The sequence below is a fragment of the Polyodon spathula genome, chromosome 21 (assembly GCF_017654505.1).
Source record: "Polyodon spathula isolate WHYD16114869_AA chromosome 21, ASM1765450v1, whole genome shotgun sequence".
Taxonomy (NCBI): Eukaryota; Metazoa; Chordata; class Actinopteri; order Acipenseriformes; family Polyodontidae; genus Polyodon; species Polyodon spathula.
In genome coordinates this window covers 24,969,771-24,993,830 of record NC_054554.1, presented here as the reverse complement: position 1 = coordinate 24,993,830, position 24,060 = coordinate 24,969,771, and the positions used below count along the sequence as shown (strand labels likewise).

Sequence of the window (24,060 nt, the reverse complement as noted above, 5' to 3'; positions counted from 1 at the left end):
GATATTAATGGTTTCCAATGAAATTCCAAAATGTTGTTAATAACACCATCATAGCTGTGAACTATTAGGCTCAGAGCAACAGCATGAGGCTGTGGTGAGGAAACACTGAGTGGCATGATGGGATAATATGTTAATATTGCTTCTTGTCTTTCACATTTGCAATGTTATTTTAGCCTTGCTTAGAGACTCTGTGTTGACTCCTGTGCCAGTGACATGCCTTATGGATATAAAGGTTATACTGAGCGTTACTTCTACATTTTTGTTGGCAAGGTACAATGCTATGCAATCTAGCTGGTTAGTAAGTCATTTATCCTGACCAGATCTGTCCAACCATTTTGGCTGAAAGTGCCATACAGATGACATGTTGGTTTTTAAGGCGCCATATACAAACTAAACATAAAAGAACTGTTTACCCAGCTGATGATATTACATGTGTAACACGCTTACACCACAATATGATAAACATGTCAAGGGTAATGATAGAGGATTGACATCTAAGTGAATGGGTGATAAAGAGGTCATTAAAATGCTAGTAAATGCTAGCAAAGTACATACAGATCTTGTCTTGGTTTCAAAATTTTAAAGGGATTGAGATTCCCACACAGTGGTGTTTTTTAATCTGTCTGAAATGCCATCCAGTCTCCTCCCCAGGGCAGTCAGAAGTCGGAAGTCTAGCTGTGTAGTGTTCTGTGGTGGGGCTGCTAGGTCATAGAGGAGACAAGGAGAAAAGGGACACTCTGTATTTTCATGTAAATTACTTCTCAGTGCTTTATGCCATTCTCACCGCAGGCAGTTTCATCAACAGCAGCAGGGTACCTTTAATCTAGCAGTCCCTCTCAATAACCTTCTTTCACGCAGTTTCCTATTTTCAAAAGATAATCATCTGCACATTTAAGAATGGGTGCCATCAATCTAGTTTTGGACTATGCTGTCCTGGTTTTGACAGGACTGGGCATACTTTATAGAGTAAAATCAAACACTGATTGCTTATTGCTGTAAAACCACAGCACCACTTATGACAAACTGACCATGCAGCTGTATCATTAAAGGGTACATAAGAACTTTATTTTATTGTGTTACATGTTCCTATGTGTTGTTACAACTGTTTATGTAAGGTGTGGGTATTGTTTTAATATTGTTTGAAGCCTCAAGATGGCTTCCCATGTACCCACACGGACCTCTCAGAACTACATTTCCCATAATTTTCCTTCTCACTGGTAAATCCATCTCAGTTACATATGTGAGCAGGAGGATGATGGTAAATGTAGCTCTGAGAGGTCCATTCGGGTACATGGGAAGCCATCTTGAGGCAGGGAATGCAATTTAAGTTTAAAAAGATGCTCAAAATGTAAAAAATCAATAAATCAATAAATAAATAACAATACACACACCTTACGTAAGCAGTTGCAGCAACTCATGGGAACATGTAACACAGTAAAATAAAAAGGTCCTTATGTACCCTTTAAGGTAAATGTAATGATATCACCTGGGTGTGTCATCCTTAAATAAATAGGTGCACTGAACACCAAACCTTCTACCTATGCAGTGACATTACATTCCATCAAGTTTTTCCTGAGGTATGATATAATAACATTTACAAAAAAAAATCTCCAACGCTGTTTATGGTGTTGTTTACTATTCAAATGAGAACAAAGTTTTCATCAGCCTATCAGTGCGTTTGTACTGCTTTTCTGTGATCTGTACTGTGCAGTAGGGGGTGGGACAAAGTTGGTGCTGCATTGTTTTCGTTTAGGTGGCTAAAATCTAGTTTTCAGCATTGGAGGTAAAATAGCAGAAACAGACAACAAAAAAGCAAAGTATAATATGTCGGCTAATGACCGTTTCAAGATATTTCCCAAAGAAACTGTACATGCAGATTGAGGTAATTGTTTTGCATATCTTAATGTGTCTTTGGAGAAAATATAATCAATGGCTATTTGGCTTCAGAATCACACATTAAACAAAAGGCTACTACAGAGGCTGTTGAACAGAACTTAAAATAAACAGCTTTCAGAAACCAAACTGGAAAGTCAACCCAGAAAAAAGTATTCCTGTATGCAAGTTAAACCAGTACTGAAATGATCTAACACAGCCACCTCGCTTCAACCTGCTGCTTACTTTTTCATAGTTGGAATTTTAGACCCGATTAGCCACATTTTCTTTGTTTTGACACATACTAATAAAATAAAATATTGGATGGGACAAATATAACACGACACAAAACATTGCATACATTGCCTTTATTAAAGCATGCCAGATGCCCTTGGGTAAACGAGTTTTGGGGCTGTTTCTAATCAAGTTCTACATCTGTATAACTTGGCAAAGCTTTGCCTTAACACTAATTCAGTGGATGCAGAACGTACAGTCTCAATATATGGGCAAGTCAACTGCAGGGGGATGCTGCATGCTTGCCTTTAACAAATGACAGAACTCTGTTTTAGTAAGGAAGCAAGTGCCACTATTTTTAGGCTTTATATTGTTCTGAAATATTGTCTACTTAGGTTTACTTGATGTTTAAATAGGTCCGCGAAATGCCCGCGAAATCCAAATTTTATTCCTCAACCTACCCATGAAAAATAGGTAAATTTACCACGATTTAAGTAGACCCCTAGTTACAACACTTCAATTAATACCTTGAGTTGTTTATTGCTTAAAACAGTAAGACAATGCAAAGGCTTAGTAAATCATGGCCCTATGTAAGGTCTTTAGTCTCCAATGCTGGCACTTTTTAGAATATAAATTAATCAAAATCAAATTAAAAAATAAAAAGGATAGAAGTCACTGGTTTGGAGGCATGCCACCAACCCATAGCCTTGAGCACAGCACTAAACAATAAATTAAAAAGCCTCATTAGCCTTGCAAGGGCTAACGAGAAAAAAACAGAACAGGGGAGAAGCTATGAGGAACAGAGGGTAAAAATGACGCAGGTAGAAAAGACAAACAAAAACCTCACCGCGCTTAAACGCCCCCCAAAGATTTAAAAGCAAGAACCAAAACATTGATCTTGATGTATTTTTGAAAGGAACAAAAAATAATTCAAGTTGAATGTGAGATGGAAAGATAGAGCTACAGTAAGTGTAAGTGGCTTCATGATGCAGAACAGAAAAATAAAGATGCCTTATCTACAATAATTGCTTTATTTTCATTAACCTAGCTATTCTGTAGAAGAAGCTCTGAAGTGTTAAGATTAACAAACTCACAGATTACCAAAAGTAGAACTAATTGTAATTGACCAATAATAATAATAATAATAATAATAATAATAATAATAATAATAAATCAGGCTCTGCAATATTTGTATATGATCATTCTAATTATCTTTGAAGGGTATATTATATTATCTCTGGTCAGAATACGAAGAAATTAAAAAGGTAGGTGATAGAAAATCGTGCTACACATTCAAGAAGTAAAGTTAGTACTTACTAGCCAGGCAGTCACGTTTATTCAAAAAGGAAGCCTTCGGTCTTCCAGATTTCTGCCTTTGTAATAATTCTTCCAACCAATCCTGCTTATATATCATATTTATGATGTATTTATGTAGTTTTTAGACTCTGACCCAGACACGAAGGTTAACACCACTTCTCTTTAACCCTCATAAGGTAACCTGGGGTTCATTATCGTATGAATATCTTAGGCACTGAAATAGCTTTCTGGTTCAAGGTTTGTTTGAAAGTACAGAATTAACACCTTCCAATGATGTATTGTATGATCTGAACAGATGTTCCTAAGAGAAACTACAGCAAACCTAAACTAAGGCTTGAGTCATGTGACAGGAGTCCGCTGCTAAGTTGCATTTGCTGTCTATTACTCGGTCACTTCAACAGATAGCATTCCAGTTTCAATATAATTTAAGAGTGCAGGCTTTGTACTTTCCACTGATGCCTGAATGCTTACTTTCTACCACCCCCTCATTCAGTGTTCCAGTGCTGCGACGCACAGCAAATCGGTAGGTGTGTTCAAGTGCCTGTAACTTGAAAACGGAAAGAGCAGGAGGAACACAGTCAATATAGCAAATGAAAGAGGCATGGGGCTTTCCAATGATATCTCACATGCCCAGGTGACATGTTCCTAGAATAAACTACAGTCCAGAATACAGTGGTACCTTCACTTGCTAGGAGACAGCTGTGCACATTGGGCGTCTTATCCATTTTGCACAGCATAAACAATACATTATACCAAACGATGGCTTTTAATGTAATGTTGATATCGTATGAATTAGACAATTTTCAACCTGCCGTACTGGAATGGTCATCTTCCTGGATTTACTTTACTTTGAGCTTGGGATTATTATCCATCGGGTTATTTTTACAGAATGGGACCCTGATTCCAGATTTTGTTTTATCCCTCCTGATGCCATGGTGAAAAGAAATCTACTACATTATTATAAACCTAATAACCAGTGAGAATAATTTATATTTAGAAGCTGCAATAATTAAACAACTTTTACTTTAAAGTTGACAATTGGTATCTGCTTCAAAAGAAATAAAAAAAAAAATCAAAGCATGATCTAAGAACAGAGCTGACTGCTAAAAGTGCCGGTCAGAGAAATCTTCCAGACCCCTGATACTTAATCAAATCTCAATGCAATCTTCTTTGAAATGCATAACACATTTTTATTGGCTGAATTCGGCCATGGTTTTATCGACAACCAGGGGTCTCTCTCTCTCTCTCTCTCTCTCTCTCTCTCTCTCTCTCTCTCTCTCTCTCTATATATATATATATATATATATATATATATATATATATTATATATATATATATATATATATTTTTTTTTTTTTTTAGTTAATTCCTACTTCATGCAGCTGGTTTTACTTAGCTTTTGCTCCAGAATAGCGTTTGCATGGCATGCTAAAAAAAAATTTGTAATAAACATTAGAATTAGAAACACACAAAAAAAAGAAAAAAAAAGATATGAAATATGTCCTAGAGAAAAAGTTATGTGTCCATACATGTTAAACTTTGAAAGTGAATTACTGTAGTGGCTACTGTTCAGTAAGCTGTGATTTAAGCAGACACAGGAGTCCTTTGTTTTGCTCTGGAGTTTTTTTCTACCTGATTGCCTGTATTGTAACTTAAATAGCAATTTCATGCAGTTACATTTCACTGTTTATAAATCCAAGCCATTAAGATATAATTAATTTGTTTCTCTTGACCTCAGCTGGGAGAGCATTTAATTGATTTTCAAAATACGCGCAGCACTGCCAGCAGTTTCCATTTGTGTCGCTGACCTGTGCAAAAATCTACATGTAATTCAGCCCTTTACTTGTTGGAAAAAAGGGACTGGCATCAGAGCGTAGTTCAGTTAAAAAAAAAAAAATGCAAACTTTGTTCCATAAGTTATGCAAGATCCTTTTCTTACCAAGAAACATGCAGACTAGCTTTGTGAGTGATAATAGAAGCCTGACACAACATGAACTAACCCAGACAAGCTTCTTGTTCGCTGAACTAAAACTGAATCGCAAAGTGTTCAAGACACTGAGGCAGCAAATGTTATTTTGTGCAGTTCAGAGACAGATTTACCCTGCATGTTTAGAGGCTGTCATATAATCAGAAATTCACAAGAACAGAAGCTTTATTTGGCTTAATTAGAAACGTGTTGCAGCATCTAGGACTGTAGCATATATAGCATATATAAATGATAATTATTACCAAATACTTTTTACATAAAACAGATACAGTTGTCACTTATAACTAAATTTTAGGACTTATAACTAAATTGCTCTGGCAGATACAACTCCATTGATCGCCCGCTGTGGCTGTGATCGATACCATTCAGAGAACAAGCACACCTACATATCAATGAAGCGTGGAACACGTCTAGAAATGCTGACAATGTACAATGGATTTTGTTTCTTTTACATTTTTGTATTAATCCTTAACCCTAAATATACGCTACTGACAGGTTCTGAATAATAATTTGCAGCCATACTGATAAATTAACCCAGTTACACTAGTCCTGGAATAGTTAACAGGGTACCTCAATATTCGTTATTGTCTGGGTTTTGGCTTTGTGCTTTTCTTTGGTTGTATAAGGATAAAAAACATGAATAGGGGTTCTAAAAAGAGTATAAAGTTTATGAATATGGGTTCTAAAAAGAGTATAAAGTTTATTTATATGGGTTCTAAAAAGAGTATAAAGTTTATGAATAGGGCTTCTAAAAAGTTATTTTCTCGTATGACAAGTGGCTTCCTAATTTTAACGTTACCAAAAAGGTGATAAAAAGGGCATAAGATTAAACCAGAACTGGAGCGCTATATCAGCCTGGATATTAGGTCTTCTTAGTGATGAAATAACATGCAGAAAACACATTGCAGGAAAGCCCCAGCTCACAGCTTTATTTTCCTTTCCGCTTGCTCAGGTAAAGCTAATAGAATTGTAGTATTCTCTATATCCCTACTGTTTTAAATACCTGAACCAGGTAAAGGAAGGACCACACTGCCTCACCAGCTCCCAACACACAATTCAGCTCACGTCTTGGATTAACATCATGCATATGGAGTGGGGATTTTGTGCATCCTCCTAGTGCTTAAGAGGACCTTCAATCACATAGCTTTGTTCTGCATACTAATGTGGAGAATGAAACAGACTTTAATAAAAGAAAACTCCACCGTATTTCTGTGACACTCATGAGCCGTCTGTAAACTGTGGAAAATACAGTTCGCATATACAGGATGTGTGATATAATAGTAAAAACTCTGTACCTTTTACCTACTTATAAGCAAGCTACATGAACATTGCATTGAAAATGCTCTGGCTTATGACCTGCTGAGAACCCCAGCCACTAAATGCAGAAGGGATTATATTTGCCTTGCACCCATTCCTGTTTTTTAGGGCTACATTACCTTGTTGAAATTTGTTAATAAAATGATCAGGTTCCAGCAATCAGGCCCATGGTAAACCCCACAATAGTTACCCAGATCTGCAACTGTAAGTAATTGCAGATCTACTGACAGATTTATTAAAAATTAGATTATAACTCCTGAAATAACTGCAGTCAGTTTAGATGTGTAACAACTAACAAGAACACTTAAGAATAAGAAGAGCCCAATAGATAATTGATTTTGAATGTGGCACTGATTATTATAAGAATTATTTTTTCCTTTAAATAATTTTAGGGACCATAACTTCTAGACAGTACATGCATATTACCTTTTAACTGCCTGAAAACTACAGGCAGTAAAAACTACAGTGTTGTATTTGAGCCTGACTGAACAAAACAGCTACATTCCCTTTATGACAAAAACTGGTGACATATCTGATCATTGCTGCACTGCCACCTAATGGACACTTATGGAAAAACAACCTCGTACAGATAAGAACGACATTTGCTCAGATTACAGAAAGAAAAGAGCCTATATAATAATATGCACCTGAATCAATCAAAACACCAGGCAGTTAATGGGTTAAACATTATCCCAATCTGTTTACATGGCAAAACCTTTCAAGAAAGCCCTGATGTGATATATCTCACTCTGATTGACTGGCCTTTTACCAATTCAAACTCAGTGAGAATAGTTTTGATTACGCTTGTAGACCGAAAGGCGGAATAAATACTTACATTTCAATGCAACAGGATACATTCAGACAAATTATCACTTCAACCTACTGTTTCAGTGGAAGGTGGTTGTTAATAAGGGCCCCAAAGGGGTTAGCTTTAAAAAAAAAAATTCTAACCCATAATTATAACCTGACATTTGTAATTGCCAGATTTACAGCTTTGTTCTGTGTCAGCCCGTTTCACTAAGGTCCCTTTTGCAAACATTGGAAGTGCTTGTTACTGTGATCGGTTCTAAAGCACACAGTAATTGCCATCAAGCTGAAACATAACATATTTACAGTCCATTTTTAGTTATACCCTGAACAATCAGGGAGACTTCAAACTACTGATGAAAAATCATCCATTTGTTATAACTCTGAAACCACTAATGAAGCTGACTTTTTTCAAAAGACCACCTTATTATTTAACATATGTATTTTTTTGAGTGATAATTAGCTTAATAATCTTATATTATACATAGACTGCTTGTGCCAGTTCCTTTAAAAGAAGGCCTTCAGATAGCAGTTTAAATAGTTAGACTCTTACAAATATGTTAGAATTTCAGTTGACACTCACTCTTGCCTGTGATAGCTAATATTCTGCTACCTGGAAACAGTACAAATATAGCATAGTTTAAAAGTGTGTGTGTGTGTGTGTGTATGTGTGATGTCCCTGGTTGTGATCTTTCTGATGTCAGCACATGCAGGTCAAGACCCACTATCAGTCATGTTAAAAACACCTGGTTCAGTTATGTTTGAGTAACACGCGCAACCTTTTACACACATGTGCCTGTTTCATATGAGGTGCACAGTATACTTTGTATTCTGTATAGTACACAGTGATTTTTATGTATGCATATTACACAAGGAACATAGCGAGTAATAATCTAAAAATTACAATCCACTAAATGTTCTCCATAAGAAATTCTCATTAAGTTTCTGTACTAGGTATTGCCACAGATAGCACCGTGTGTAGAAATCTAAAAAACGCGGCTTCATAAAAAATAAAAATAAAACTCATACCACAGGCCTGAGATATGAAGGTTTTTATTCCAAAGAACAGAAAAGGGAAAGAAAAATAAATGTTAATATTAGAAAACTTGTGAGTTTTAGTTATTTGTCACTAGATTTTTTTTAATATAATGTTTTATGTTCCTTTCACAAAATAATGTTTTTTTTTTTTTTTTTTTTTTTTTTTTTTAAATACGCTTTAATATGCTTTATATTGTATTCTCCTGTTGAATTGCATTTTAATAAATCTAAAAAAGACACCCTCGGGGGAGGAAAGACAGAATTAGATACTGCTGTCTTGTCAAACCAAAATCAGTCTTTATATTTTGGTAACTTATAGAGGAAGAGAAAACAGGCAACAGTTACAGCAGAGCACTGAAGCAACACTGACATCATCAGAAGGGCTTGGGTAGGACAGAAGACATCAATGTGCATTAGAGACAGTCTGGATGTCTGGCTGCTGTACACAAGAAAACACCAGGCATGCTGAAGAGCTCAGATACACCTCAGCCTTTTCATACTCTGTTCTTCCCGACTCATCATCTCAGTGACTGAACCAAAGGGGAATGGGTAAGGTACGGTTTTGTAAAACATCAAACCCAGTCAGTGTCTGAGTTTTAGAAGACAGACTCATAACAAATTGACTGATTAAAAAGGTTATCCTAACAGAATGGTAACAGCTAAAAAAAAAGACAGATTAAAACTGCTTTGAAAATATAAAAATGACTACTGGCACATTTTAATAGGAAAGGAATTACAGCATGCACGGAAGACCATACCATAGTTCCTATCTAATCCATGTAACACATACATAAAATAAGGTTGGTTTATGCAAGCATAAATCTTTATAGATGAGAGACATGTATATTACTTTACTTGGTTTGAACACATTAGAAATACTGGTAACACTTTATGTTGAGGTACTGCTAACTCATGTTGTATAAATGTTTTATAAATACATAATATATGCTTAATAACGCACTATAGATTAATAAAGCACTATAGATGGTTTACAACTATTCAATAGCCATATAGGGAATTACAGTTTTATAAAGGGGACAGTTTTTTGCCACCTGTTCTGCTTTGGAATGTTTAACCATGCAATAGCCATAAACAGAATTCCGTTTTTATAAATGGGGACCGTTTTTAGCCACCTATTGTACTTTGGGATGTTTATACGTAATTCTGTCTACGGCTATTGCATGGTTATAAACCATATAATGCTTTATTAATATTCTATAACATAGTTATTATGCACATATTATACATTTACAAACCATTAACAAGCAGCACATTAATATAAAGTGTTACTGAAATACTGTATTATTAGGTTGACTTTCATTTTTGTGCCACCTCCCACCCTAAAACAGCTCAGCCATAAGCTCAAACTTTCTTCATCTAGTCTACTGCTCAGTGAATGTAATGTGATGCACAGCCTTCGCTGTATCCAGGGAATCTGTGTGCCCTCAGTGGAATTCACTTCCCACTGGTATTTTTTTTCTTTTTTCTTCATAACTTTAATCCGATGCGGCTGTAAAAAGCAGAAGCAAACTTAGTGTAAACATACTCCTTGTCTCCACGGAGACCATTAAAAATAGATCTAAGGCTAACCCTCCTTGCTAGCAATGTACTGTGCTGTTTCTTCTCAAAACGCTCGTTCTTACAGCTTTCTATGAATAATTCCATCTTTACGAAGACAGATTCAAATAAAGAACTTTCTCAACCTCTACCACCCCCACCCCTCCTCCCAGCCTCCCCAAACGTTTTCTCTAGGCTACATATTCAAATGAGGGTGAGCCAGAGTTGGCAATGTTGATGCCTAAGGATATCATAATATGCATTTGAACCTTTAAAGGAACTGAGCAGTGGATTATCAAAGAGCAGATTTAAGAGCCAATAACCACAAACTTAAGAAACAAATGCTTTAATTATCCTGCTGGGCCCAGTTATGTCTTTAATCAATATACTTCAAAAACAACCTAAACAAACTGTTTCATAGTGCATTGAAACCCTGACTAACTGAAATATACAAATCGTGAATATCTGGTTAAACCATGTTGCCCTTGTAATGTCATATAATTGGATAAGGCCTTAACAAGTTCACAAGATGTCAACGCTGATAAAAACTACAGGTACTGCTTCAGTATTATTTATATGGCTGACCATCTCTTTACACCCAAGTACAGAACATGACTGGTACTAACACCCCCTGTACAATAACTAAAACAGATATTTGTTTCGCAACTACAGGTTAATAAGACAGTACAGTGTAATGCCAAAACATGTTTAACGGTCTTACACGGTATATGGAAAGTTTATGTATTAGTTCTGTAGTTCTCATTACTTAGTTTGTAATGCTCAAAAAGTAGCAAACTGATACAATGCTTCCTTCAGTAGGTAAAACTTACGATGATAAACTAAAACCACCCATCATCCACTTTACTGTTCAAGCAAACCTTGCCATATTATTCTGATTCTTTATCCCTCAATCCCACAAATAGATACCAGAAACTGTACCTGTAACATGTTTCTGTACCTGTGCTGGACCAGCCTCCACTGAGCTCACAGTCTCTTTGTTAAAACCGTACAGGTAGAAGGAACTATCAGACTGAATATCCATGAATTCAATATTTCAGTGTGCCTCAGCTGCATTGCACATGTACAGTAAGTGTGCTCTATAGAGCGTTTAAGACAGTAAATAAGAGAGTGTCAGGTATCTAGTGCCTTACAAACCCAGCCAAGAGAAAAGCCATATGACCTTGTCGGTTATGAGTTAGATACCTTGCTTCTACCTATAAATAAAACATATTTATTATCTTCCAACCTGCAGTGCAGAACAATCTAGTGAATCCAACCAGGGAACAACGATGCAGTGCTTTCAATAAAAGAGGAGCAGTTTTTGTTGTTGTTGTTGTTGTTTTTTATTATTATTATATATATATATATATATATATATATATATATATATATATATATATATATATATATTATATATATATATATATTATATTACGGAATATGAATTTTTGGAATGGAGTTTAAAAACCTTGTTTAATTGATGGGAGCGTTAAAGGTAGACATCTGCTGTGAACAAAACCAGCTGCTACTACAGCAGCCTTTAAATCTGAGAATGAGCAACTTTAAGACCTAATTTAAAAATGCTCCATTTTATTTACAGGATTTAAATGAATCTTGTTATACGTTAAGATAAAGTTATTTTGAAGAAACTGAGTTTAACTATTTTACAGGTGCATGGTGAAAAAAAAAAAAAAATGGAGAAACAGCTTCAGTGCAACTTTTTTGACCTGAAGGTCGGGGGGTGTCGGCGGGAGCTCCCGGCCTGGGAATCGGGGTAGGGTGGGGCTATCCACGGGCTGCTGCAGTGTCAGACCGGGGTCTCGCGCGACCACCTTATCGGCGAGCCCCTTTCATGGCTTCGGTTTTTCCACCACTTGCCGAAGTCTCGGAGCGAGAAACCAGTCCACCAAGGTGTTGGACGTGCAGGGAGGTGGGCTGCCTCGCCCGGGATTGCCCCGTGATGGAGTGTGACCAAAAACCCAGGCTCTCCTGGATTCAGGGTGTGGTCAGTCTCTAGTACAGGAGAGCCTAATCTCACCGGGGCATAAACATATGAACAGTTCAAGGATTGGTTAGCTGCCCTGATAGCCCTGTCTTCCCTACTGGCTGAGAAGGAGGAAGTAATTGGAGAGATATTTCCCTTCCGTGACCCTGCTTGGTTTTGCCATAGATTTAGACCCCGGAAAACTAAACGGGAATGCCGGGCCTTTAAGAATGAGGGCTGGCAGTGGAGGGAGTCAGAGAGGTTTCAGGTGGGGGCGATTGGCAAAGAGTCCGGTGGGGGGAGTGGCCGCGGAGCCAGCACAGGGGTCTGTTCCTGCTGCCACCGCTCGGGACCGACCTGATCTCGAGCTGGAAGCTATGGGAGCTGATTTTTTAGATCGTTCCCTTGATTTCCAGCTCGAGCAAGGACGTGACGATGTGCTGGGCAGGCTCTTTGACCAAGCAGCTGTGGTTAATGGTCGGTTGGTCGAGCCCAGACCCTCACTTCGAAATTAATCGAGACCTTCTGTACCGTGTTGATAAATTACCCCAGATGGGGGAAGTGCGTCATCAGTTGTTCATTCCTCAGCCCTTTAAGGAGGATTTGTTGAAGTTTGCTCACGCTATTCCCATGTCTGGTCATTTGGGAAGGGATAAAACTAAAGCAAGGCTTGTGTCACGGTTCTTCTGGTTGGGGCTGGATGGAACTACATAAGAAGAGCCTGCAGCCCCAGACTCATACTTGCAAATTAGGTAATGAGAGAAACAAGTAATAATAGGGTGTAACATTTAGCATTCGCTGTGTTTCAAGAGTAAAATTTGAAAAAGCAATTTTACATTTAATATCTGACACAATGAAAGTTTGCTGGAAACTAAGAGCAACTCTCAATAACGTCTCTCAGAGTTCTAAGCCTTAAGGGGGAAAATGCGAAGAGCCTTGCAAAGTTAAAAGTGTTGAAGTAGAGGAAATTTCAAAGCCTCGCCTCCAGACATGCTCGTTCAGAGTGCATTTTAATACAGAAATATTCCATTCCCAATTTTATTTTTATATATATATATATATATATATATATATATATATATATATATATATATATATATATATATATACACACACACACACACACACACACACACACACACACACACACAGGTTTCTGGGAGAAGACCAATTTAGGGAGGCCCCTCGTTCCTTAATGTTGAGCTATGCAGATCACCTTTAAATTCAAGAAACTTTAGGTTGAATTAAATCGAATAGAATTGTATAAGCTTTCCTACGTGAAGGATTTCCATAGCACAGAGAGGCCAATAACAGCCAAAAAGAACAGTCCTAACTGCAATGCAAGTTTTCTCTTTCTGTTGGACTTCATCCCAATAAAAAACAAGTCAGTGGCTGTGGCGTTAAACAGTAGTATGTAGCAACACATTCTTTCTCAAAGGAAACAAGGCTAGGGCTGGTTACAGTATATGTGTAAGACTGGCAGTTTCTCCTAGATGTTAATAATGTGGATAATGTGTAAGATTTGATATTATTGCATAGATAAGATAAATAGTGCCATTCATACCTGTATGTATATTACATGAGCTAATATTTACGTTAACTTAATTATACCTGTGTCCTTTATTGTATGATCTGTGTATCACTTTGTTTGATTAGATTCTTTATTTGGGCATGTTTTCTTTTTCTTTGTTCTTTGCATATTGTTCACTGGTTTTGTTTTGTGTTTTTTATGATTTGCACTAATTAATGTGTTGTGCACTCGCACTCGCTTTTTATTAAATTGAGCACAAGGACTTTGGCTGCCCATAACTGTTTAAAAGACCGGAGAGACCGAGGAGATGCTGGAGAGAGACTGGGGAAGAGACTGGGAGCGGACCAGGAAGTGAGAAATCAAAGACAAGTAAGGCTGCAGCGTGGAGGCGAGAGAAAGAGCAAGAGCAAGGAAAACACAGAGCAAGCTTGGACAGCAGCATGGAAAAGCTAGGCTGGAACTCGTCCTGGAGAGCTGATCTTTATTCGCACTATTTCATAGGTCACATGCCAATACATTTCTGCTGAGGGTCCAGCTGCGAGCGTCTGGCCATTCCTCTTATTAAGCAAAGACCTATCTGAACCTGGACTATTATAGAAGAACTGAATTTGATTATTATTTCTATTGTTTTACTTGTGACTTGTTTCTGCTTTTATTCATTTAGCATGGGTAAGAGCTGTGTTGGGTGCGACTACTGGCGGGTGCCTTCAGGGGGGGCATTGACAACAGTAAATTGGGGGGAGGTGCCCGATGCTTGCTACGCGAGCCAAGATGTTATTTACTGCTTATTTTAAAAAAGATTGTTTATTTGCACAATGGAGGTTCTGTACCTTGGCTAAAGAAAAGCCTAATGATCTGTAGAAACTTAATAAACTTATATTGCATTTTAATTGCGGTGTTGTCCCAGTGCATGTTGTTGGTCCTACTGTTGCTGCTCCCCATCCAAGTTCCCTTTACAATCGAGTCCCTATACTAGTTAAAATTAGGGTGTTATAGCATGACTACAGCAGGGTTGTTAAGCATTTCTAATTGCCTGTTCTTTTACTACTCCTGGTGACCGGAAGCTAGTTGTCCAGTTTACTGTGAGGAGCTGCGGGAGTGTTGAAGCCGCCCATCCACGAAATGAGAAATTAACCATAGTATCAGAGAGAAACAGAGCTCAGCAGCTATCCTCTCTGGCTTGCTCTGCCGTTGCCCACAGCCCAACAAGCTCCACTGAGAGCAAGTCAGAGTCCGGCCCACTCTATCTACCCAGACCTGCACAAGCATTGTAGTGTTCAGACACCACTCAGCTGGCTCCTTGTTCCTTTCTACTGTGAAAGAAATATTCAAAATAAATTAGGAAGGTGTATCCCAGTAATTTAATAAGACACACAGTAGGATGCAGGCTGCCAATTGTTTCTTGGCAACTGAACCAACAAGAAGGGTCAATGAGACACAAGCTAGTAAGCACAGGATATTCATGCTGGCTGCTAGTCTTTCTTCATGTAACAAAGTCATGTTCTGTACAAATCTGCATGGAGAAAAAAAAAAAACATGCAATCTGATGCAGATCTCCCTCCAACACAAGTTCTGAACCATCTGTTCAAATGTCGTTTTATACCCTCCTGTCCAACAGAGCTATAACCGCAGACACAATTACAGTCAGTACAGTAATCAAATAGAACACCTTTATCCTAATTGTAAATTACTGCTGTACTGTAAAAAGGCTATCATTCCAAAGCATGCCCTCATACTGTTGGGTTTTCTAGGAGGAGGTGGGTTTAAAAATGCCTCTCTCAAGGATAAACTATATCTGAAAAAAAACTAAGAATAAAGGACTTAATAGATCAATGTAGTGAATCGTATCTTGATATCCAGGGCTGTATTCCCATTTGCACACTTCATGGGGAATCCGATTCTCTCCTGATTCCAAGCAAACAGAAATCAAATCTACGTGGTAAAGATCCAAACTTCAAACAGCTCCTCCTAAAAGAGTATAACAGGGCTCCCGTGAAATGTGGTTCTCACTTAACCAATCCTTTCAGACAAGCATATCATAGCCTTGTATTTCAAGATAAGGTTTGTAAACACATTATTGTTTTCAGTCTTTTAAAATCTAGTCTTTTAAAGGATGGTTCTGCAGGGTAAACAAAAGTGTCTCGCTCTTATGGGTTAATTCACAGCCTCTCCTGGGAGCTATTGTTCCCCACAGCCAACACAAAGCCTGTGAAGACGATCAGGACTCTTTGACCTTGCAGTGGTATATGACCTCTTACCTCTGAAGAGGTGAAACCGAGATCTTATCCAAGCAGCCGGCAATACCAGCACTTGCACTGACAGGTGAAACTGATGCTCAATTCAATCTAAACATATATCTTAAGTACAAAAATGAACACTTTATTTAATAATTTATATTATTGGTTATATATTTAGACAATATCAATAAGGATTACAAAAAAAAAAAAAATCGTATTATTTATGTTTTCTACTCCCTTTGACAGTTTATTTGATGCATTGTGGCTGGTATACAGGACAATCATTTTTTTGGACCAGGCCATTTTTGATTTATTTTTACTTTATATATTTTTATTTTTAAAAGCATTATCTGCAAAGGTTTAAGAAATGCCATCTGTTTTATAGTTATGCTAAATGCAACACAGGTTCTCTCCATGTGAATTTCTTTAAAGCAGTCATATTATGTTACCAAAAACACAGCAAGCTTTTAGAAACGTTAAAATGCACGTGATATTACACTTGTATATTGCTGACCATCCAGGGTTATTTGTTCTGTAGCCAGCTGGCTGTCAATGATTACTTGGAAGGTGAAAGCTTGCCTGCTTTCTAATCTCTATTATAATAGCACCTAACAGATACTGTACTTTCAGATGTGTAAAAGCACATTCCTTGCTACCACAGCCTCAGTCAGTCTAAAAACAAGCTGGGGACTAATTTTACACTGTTTATTACTCACAGCGGTCACAGCTCTATCAAATCTTGGGCACAGGCAATTCTACTAGCAGTACTGCTTCCTAACCTTCTTGCTTTTATGATGAGTCTCTCGGTTTAAAACGTTTTTTGTTGTCAGGTGTATGATCTCCAGAGTTGCCAGCAAATCTCTTGATTTATACACTGCTTGCCTATTGCTCTGTAGCAATACAATGTGTTTACAAAGATCCAAAGGGAAAGCAGGGGTCTCTTTAACAGATGATGTAGTATAGTACATAATGTGAGGCTAGGTTCAGAGCTTTTAAATACAGCTATCAACCTTAACCCCCACACCTCAAGTTCATATGTCCTATGAGCCAACAATGTATGTTTCATAACTTTCTCAAAGGAGCATTTGTTTGAAAACAAACAGCAGGGGTATTTCTCATGATGACATCATCTAGTTCTACAGCTCATAATTCCATGAAATTATAAGCCTTGTACTGATGGCAATTGGTCCCTGGAATTTTTAACCCAGGATCCATAATAAAGACTCTGCTGTATCTCATCGAGCCTAATATTTAATAGTTAAGGTACCCAATGCATACCTGGCACATCAGCTTGTTTATAAAATTACAGTGTGCAACGCTGAGTCATTTTCTAGTATCGACCAGTGTCAATCACACTGTCGCCACAGGGTCATTCAATAAGTGAAGTCAGAAAAGAATGTCATCCCTTAGAGGGTTGAAAATCCACTATACTACTGCACAGTACACACATGCTGAAGGATTTTATTTATAAGATTTATCACATGACTGTGTACAGTATTTACAAACTTACACTTTCCCAGTTTGAGCCTTAAAACTTAATTCCAAGTCAGAACATCACAACAAACATTTAACTCAGGAATTAAATGGTATGAAATCAGTAATACTAAACATATTTTACACCAGCTTCATCAGTCTTTGGTATTGTTACATTCATGAGTTTATATTGATTCTGTAAATTCCTATTTATTCCTTGAGATCAGAAATCACAGAACTCTTAGTTGTTCCCAAAAAAATGTTTGTTTTTTTTGCTGTTGTTCTCCTCATTTGTGGAACTCTATTCTGGTTAACATTAGGCAGGTTGAAACGCTGGATTCTTTGAAGTCTAAATTGAAAACATATTTTTTTGATTGTGCTTTTAATTATTTGGTTGTAGCTGGATGGTATTCTACATCTTTTTAAAATACATGTGGATTGAATTGTTGGATATATGTTTGAATGCCATTGTAATACTCTCCTACAGATCAGCTGGAGCCAGTGGAGTTCAAAAGTTACAGGCTACATGTACTGAGGAAATGTAAAGACTGGCAGTTTACTCTCGTTCTCTACTTCGAACACTCTTCCCAGTAATGAGCTTGGAGTGGTTCTTTCATATCTGTGTCTGGAGCCTTAATTACCTATTAAACAATGACCTAATTAAGGCTCCAGCCACATTCCCATGAGCTTTACATGGACGGGGCATTCAACCTCATCCACACCAGCTACATTTTATGAGGCCAGCTTTTTCGCCGTTCTCAAATAGTAAATAACAATGACGGACAGCTTTCATAAAAATAGTGCAAAATATATACACTCAGACAGCTATATGAAAAATAGTGCTTATAAATCAACATTAGGCTGCATAGTTCAGTACAACTAATTATTGCAATAATCATAACATGTTACAAGTAAAGATAAAATAATTAAAATGGCCGCTTTTAAGTAGGTCCCAAAACTAGAAGCTCAACTTTATATAAAGCACCCTACAACTACCTCTCAAAAAAAAAAACACCTTCATTGACTTATAATAGCAATAAAACTGGGCCATGCTAGACATAATCCACACGTCTGCAAGGCCAGGCCAGCCCATAATCCCTGTTTATCCCAGTTTGAACTGCATAAATAACTATTTAGATAACGACATTCACTGACATATCTTTTCTTCTTACCCATCTAATTACAGTTAATAACAGTGTGCTGCCTATTATCTCTGTTTGCTATTTATATCATAATTATTAGAATTGGGTGAGCTGCCAACTATTTATGTTGTTATTATTCCCAGATCCTCACCATCTACCTCCAGACACATTTCATACTGGGGACTTCTTGATCCTGATTGGTAGAAGGCAACCCTAATCATCTATAATTGATAGAACGGTTCTCATTTATCTCGGCTAACTTTATTGATCAGTCAGAGGGTCTATCATCCAGTTTAAGTAAGAGATCATCAACATATGACAACATATGATAAGAATATCAACACATAACAAAAGCATGAACACATATAAGCAGGCATTATATACTAAAAGTATAATATCTTTAAATACATATGTTTATTTTCTTAAAATTTAAATTAGTTTGATGGCTTAAAGAATTCCTTCATCTGCTGCAGCATCTCCATGTGGAACCTTTGCGTTTGTTAAAGCAGGTGTCCCTTACGCTATCAATTATCTCAAGTTACTTTTCCAGACTTAAAAGCTAAATGCCTTTGTTTTGCGAAATGATAGAACACAGGAAAACACATGCTCAAAACCTGGCTGCGAATGGAAAAAGCAAAGGACATCTGACACAGAATGTACAAAACTGAAGGAAAGACATGCAGCATCCTTAAGCTGAGGGAACACAAAGCCAGTTTTTCAGGAACAGTGACTTAAAACCTGGTTCCAAGAGACTAATTTCAGACCATTTTGTTGTTTCAAATTCTAACCTTAACCCATGGTGTGACATGTAGTGGCCTGAAACCTAGTCTCCTGAGACCAAGTTCCAAGACACAAAGTGGCTTTGTGTTTCCTCAGCTTTAGTACTTAATTGAAATAAGAAAAAAAAAATGTGTTTCAGTTTCACAGAACTATATAGTACTTTAAGCCTACCAAAGTGTAGATTTCTGAGACAAATACATTTTGTGGCATAATGAAATTGCCAGGTATTTGCTGAGCATTTTATATCAAAGCTGCCAACAGGCCCCTCCGCAGAGTGACATCCTCGATCCTGCCTCACCGAGGTAATAAATAATCATTACATGGTGACATCAGCCTCTTTTGCATTGAACCCACGAATGCAAGTAATGCGACCGCACAAGGTTGGCGGTCATCTTCTCTTTCAGGGAATCAGGGTTTCATCCGTAACCTATCATTCCCTTTCAATTCAAAGATGACCATCAAATTGAATACTTTTGCGAAAGTATACCAGAGCCATCGTGAGGGAGAATAAGTGGACAGTATCTGAGGGACATCTCATTACCGCCATCTAGTGTTGGTGGTGTGAGCGTGCAACCTCATGGACCCTAGTGCCTATTAAAGGCATAGAGGAATCTACGACATTAAGTCGGTAGAACCTGGTAATGTATGCGGGGTAGTCCAGCTAGCTGCAGTACATATATCAGTCAACAAGGCACCTCTGAATAGGGCCCATGACACTCCTCTGGTTGATTATGTGGCCACCCTCCCAGGTGGTGGTAAGCCGGCATTATTATACGCAATCGAAACCGTGTCCAAAATCCAATGGAAGAGTCGCTGCTTAGAGAGGGCTTGACCTCAGGTCCATTCACCATGACAAATGAAGAGCTGGTCAGATTGACACAGCGCTCTCGTTCTATTCACATAGCATCTCAATGCCCGAACTGGGCAAAGGGAATTTAATCTCCTATCCGACTCCTCCATGAAGGGAGGGGGATGGAAAGCCTCTAGTTCCACTAATTGATTCAAGTGAAATGCTGTAATCACCTTAGGGAGGAAAGTAGGTATCATAAGCAATGATACGCTGTTTCCATTGTCCCAAACACGCATACAGGAACTGTGCATGGACAGGGCCTGTAGCTCACTGACCCACTTAGCAAAGGTGATAGCTAACAGAAAGGCTGTCTTCATAGAGATATTTCGGCTGTATAGTATCTATGGACTCAAACGGGGTGTTTGTGAGAGCCTCCAGTACCACGTTTTGACGTCCTTTATAGGAGGTTGTAACTGTTGAGCACCCTTTAGAAAACGGGTCACTAGAATACGAGTGCCCGGGGATACTGAGTCGATGGGAACATGTCAAGCAGATATGGCTGCTAGGTACACCTTCAATGTAGAGAGCAAGGCTGGACCCGCTGGAGGGTCATGTTTTGTCTCCCTTCTCTACTTTTTTTTTTTTTCACAGCTGCATAGCAGAGAAAAATTTAAAAAGGAACAACCAGCAGAGGTTAGATAGCAGGCTACAATGGTCGAGGGATGTAGGCTGATGAAGAATTTTTTTTTTTTTTTTTTAAATAAATAAATATTTGATCCCATTTTTAAAGATATATATATACTCCTCAAGCAGTTGTTATTATAGATTATTTTGTTTCAATAAAGATAAACCATAAACACATTGCTTTAAAAGTTTTAATTAAACAAACAAACAAAAATAAATGTCCGAAACAAACACGATAACGCTTTACTTCAGACATTTACCGGTTAATCTCAAAAGCAACCAAGTGGCTTTGTCTAGTGACCGAATGTCTTGCTTTCGCATGTTGAGGCCTCAGGAGTCCTGTGTAACTCCAAGTGTCACAAAAGTCTACCATGCTGCAGTAAGTAAGTAAGTATATCTATTTAGTACTTGTATTTGTTGAGTTTTGTGTCATAATAACCTGTTGAAAAAATGAAGGCCCTAAATGATTTAATTTGCGCTTAACAGAATGCCTTTTTTTCATCAAACTACGTATTTGGAGTAGTCTATCCCTTAACACCATTGAGAATTGTTTTATGTGCAAATTTACCTGAATGTTTTGTCCTACAGTACATAAGTGCATCACAATATTGTTCAGTACCATGTTCAGTTGCTCAATTATGCATTGCTGTAAGGTCATTCATGATTATTTTCTTAATGGAAAATGTGTATGCAGAAATAAATATATTGTTCGACATTAATGTTTTTTCATAATGGAAGATGTGTATGCAGAAATAAATATATTGTTCGACATTAATGTTCTTTTCTTAATGGAAAATATGTATGTAGAAATATTGTACGATATTAATGTTTTTTCTTAATGGAATGTGTATGCAGAAATAAATATATTCTTTGACATTAATGATTATTTTGTTAATTGACCATTTATATGCAGGAATGAATGCATTCTTTGATGATATACCTGTATTTAGCAATAAACAGTAAATCTGAAGATTAACCGGCAAATGTCCAAAAAGCAATATATTTCTTCACAATGTCTGACATTACCACCTTATTTGGTAAATGCTGGAATTTAAGATTGACCAAATTCAGACTTTTACCGTAACATATAACAAATTCGACAAGCACATCATCACTGGCAGGATACTTCTATTATTTTGAAAGCAAATCAAAGGCCTTTTTTGTTCTTTTTTATTTTTTTAGGTGTTATCTTTGGGTTAGTTATATTTATGTTTAGATTATTTAGATTAATATAATATAATGTATGCATATTATATTGCCCTACTGGGTAGCTGATGAAATGTAATGGAATACTTTCCTTTACCTAAAAGAATAGTCACAAGACAGGGCTGTTTTACTTACAAAACTTTGCACATTTCTTCCAGAAATGAGTAAGCGGGAAACAGACCAGGCAAAAAAGCAAGCTTCTGATGAGAGGTGTAGCCGGGATTGAAGAGCTCTCAGATCATAAAGCTCCACTTGATCATTTATTTACTGAAAGCTTTTCACCACAATGCTCCCGTGGGGAAGAGAGCAGCAAAGTCGCATAAATGAATACAACATGAACAGAAAATGCAGTCATATTGAAAAAGGAAATAAAAACAGCTCTGGAGGTAAAATGCTGTTTTATTATGTTTTTCGTTTTCAAAACCCACAATCCATCCAGCACTGCTAGCTCACCAAAATAAAACAAAGAGCTGAAAAAAGGCAGAGATGAGCTATGATTTATAATAAGATCATTGGATCATAAAGTACGTTAGACACCCAGACCCCAACAACATAATATAACATATTCGTTATTCATATTAGTTGTTCAGCCACACTTGCTGTTCAGAAGGAAGTTAACACTGAAGTGAGTTGGAAAAAAGTGCAGGGAGTACAAGACTAAACAAGGCAAATAAGCAGAGGAATGAATCAATCAGAAAATCCTTAGCAATAGTACAAATTTTAAAAAATTGTAAACTAAGTTCAGATGAACAAAGTTATGTGATGTCTTTAATGTCTGTTAAACTGTATTTTACTATTAGAAGAACAAACCAACAACACAAACCAACAAAACTTGGGGTCGGGGTCTGTTTCTGTAGCTGATGCATGCAAAAAGATTATTCTATCTGAAATAATGAAAAAGCGAATGGGGCATAACCCCGTGTAAACAACACCTACGGATGGACACATACTTTGGTCATGATTAATAAACACAAACCTCAAAAAACAAAGCTGTGACAGGCAAGTGTTTTAAAACATCATTGATTTATTACTGACAGGATATTGTGGTTTGAAGAAAACACCACAACACCCTAATAATCCAATGCAACCAGTACTTGTTAGGAAGACATGAAAGATTCGCAGCATGTTATCAGCGATTTGCAAATAATGCTTTTGATTACACGCCAACCTAAGAGTGGTATAGTAATTCAGAAAATGTTTACATTATTAAGAATTGCTTTGTTTATGGTATTTACATATGCATTTATTTACAATCATTCATTTAAACAATAGAACTCAGTTGATAAATGAGTGTTCAGCAGTGTCAGTAAAACTGTGACATGCCAAGTTGTTAACGATAAACTAGTAGTTAATAGATTTCCAGGATTCTTTCCTCAACTCCACACTATTTTCAGCTAGTCCTGTCAAAATCACCTAACAAGCTCTGAGCAACTCACTTTCTGCTAGCAGGCAGAAAATCCCACCCCCACCCCACCAAAAAAAGAGTTCAGAGTTAAAATCGTTCTGACAACTGAAGAGGAATTTCTCCCATTGTGTTACTGTGTTTTGTCTATCTTTGTGCACAAAAGGCGGAAAATAAAAGGTGAAAGAAAAATAAACATGATAATACTCACAGTGGGATATCCTCAGATCGAGCGGCAGCTGTAGTCCTCTGTTCACAACCTGTATGCAAAACCCGTCTGTAAGTGAAGAGGGGAGGGAGAGAGCAAAACCAATGCATGCACAAAAAAAAAAAAAACAGACTAGAAAATTAATTGGGGGGTTTGTCTTAAGGAAACAAGATAAACACGTACGGCACATATGTGGTATGTGTTCAAATCTGATTAGGTTCTATTCACAGTGTCACCTGCATCCTTATCTAGTAATGATTCTCATCTGTATTTTTTTTTTCTTTTTTTTTGGGGGGGGGGGGGGGGGCAGACAAAATGATTTTACCAGTCTCCAGTTAACTAATATTTAATAATGAGTATAGTGTGAGCTGAGGGACCCAACCCCCCTTTAAAAAAGCTCTCTGATGCTGTAACGCTGTAAATTAGCAGGAAGTGTCCCGTTGGCACTGAAGTAATTGCTGGCAGTTTTCTTTTTTTTATTTGCTGGCTGATTC

The 24,060-nt window shown here is 37.4% G+C and overlaps 1 protein-coding gene across 1 annotated transcript in view; it reads right to left on the bottom strand.

Moving 5' to 3' along the window:
- Nucleotides 1-382: 382 nt before the first annotated feature.
- LOC121296161 overlaps nucleotides 383-24,060 on the bottom strand; it is a 143,025-nt gene continuing 119,347 nt past the window's right edge. The window contains exon 3 of the transcript XR_005947025.1: nucleotides 383-698. The gene's annotated coding sequence lies outside the window, so the exon portion shown is untranslated. The remainder of the gene's footprint in view (nucleotides 699-24,060) is intronic.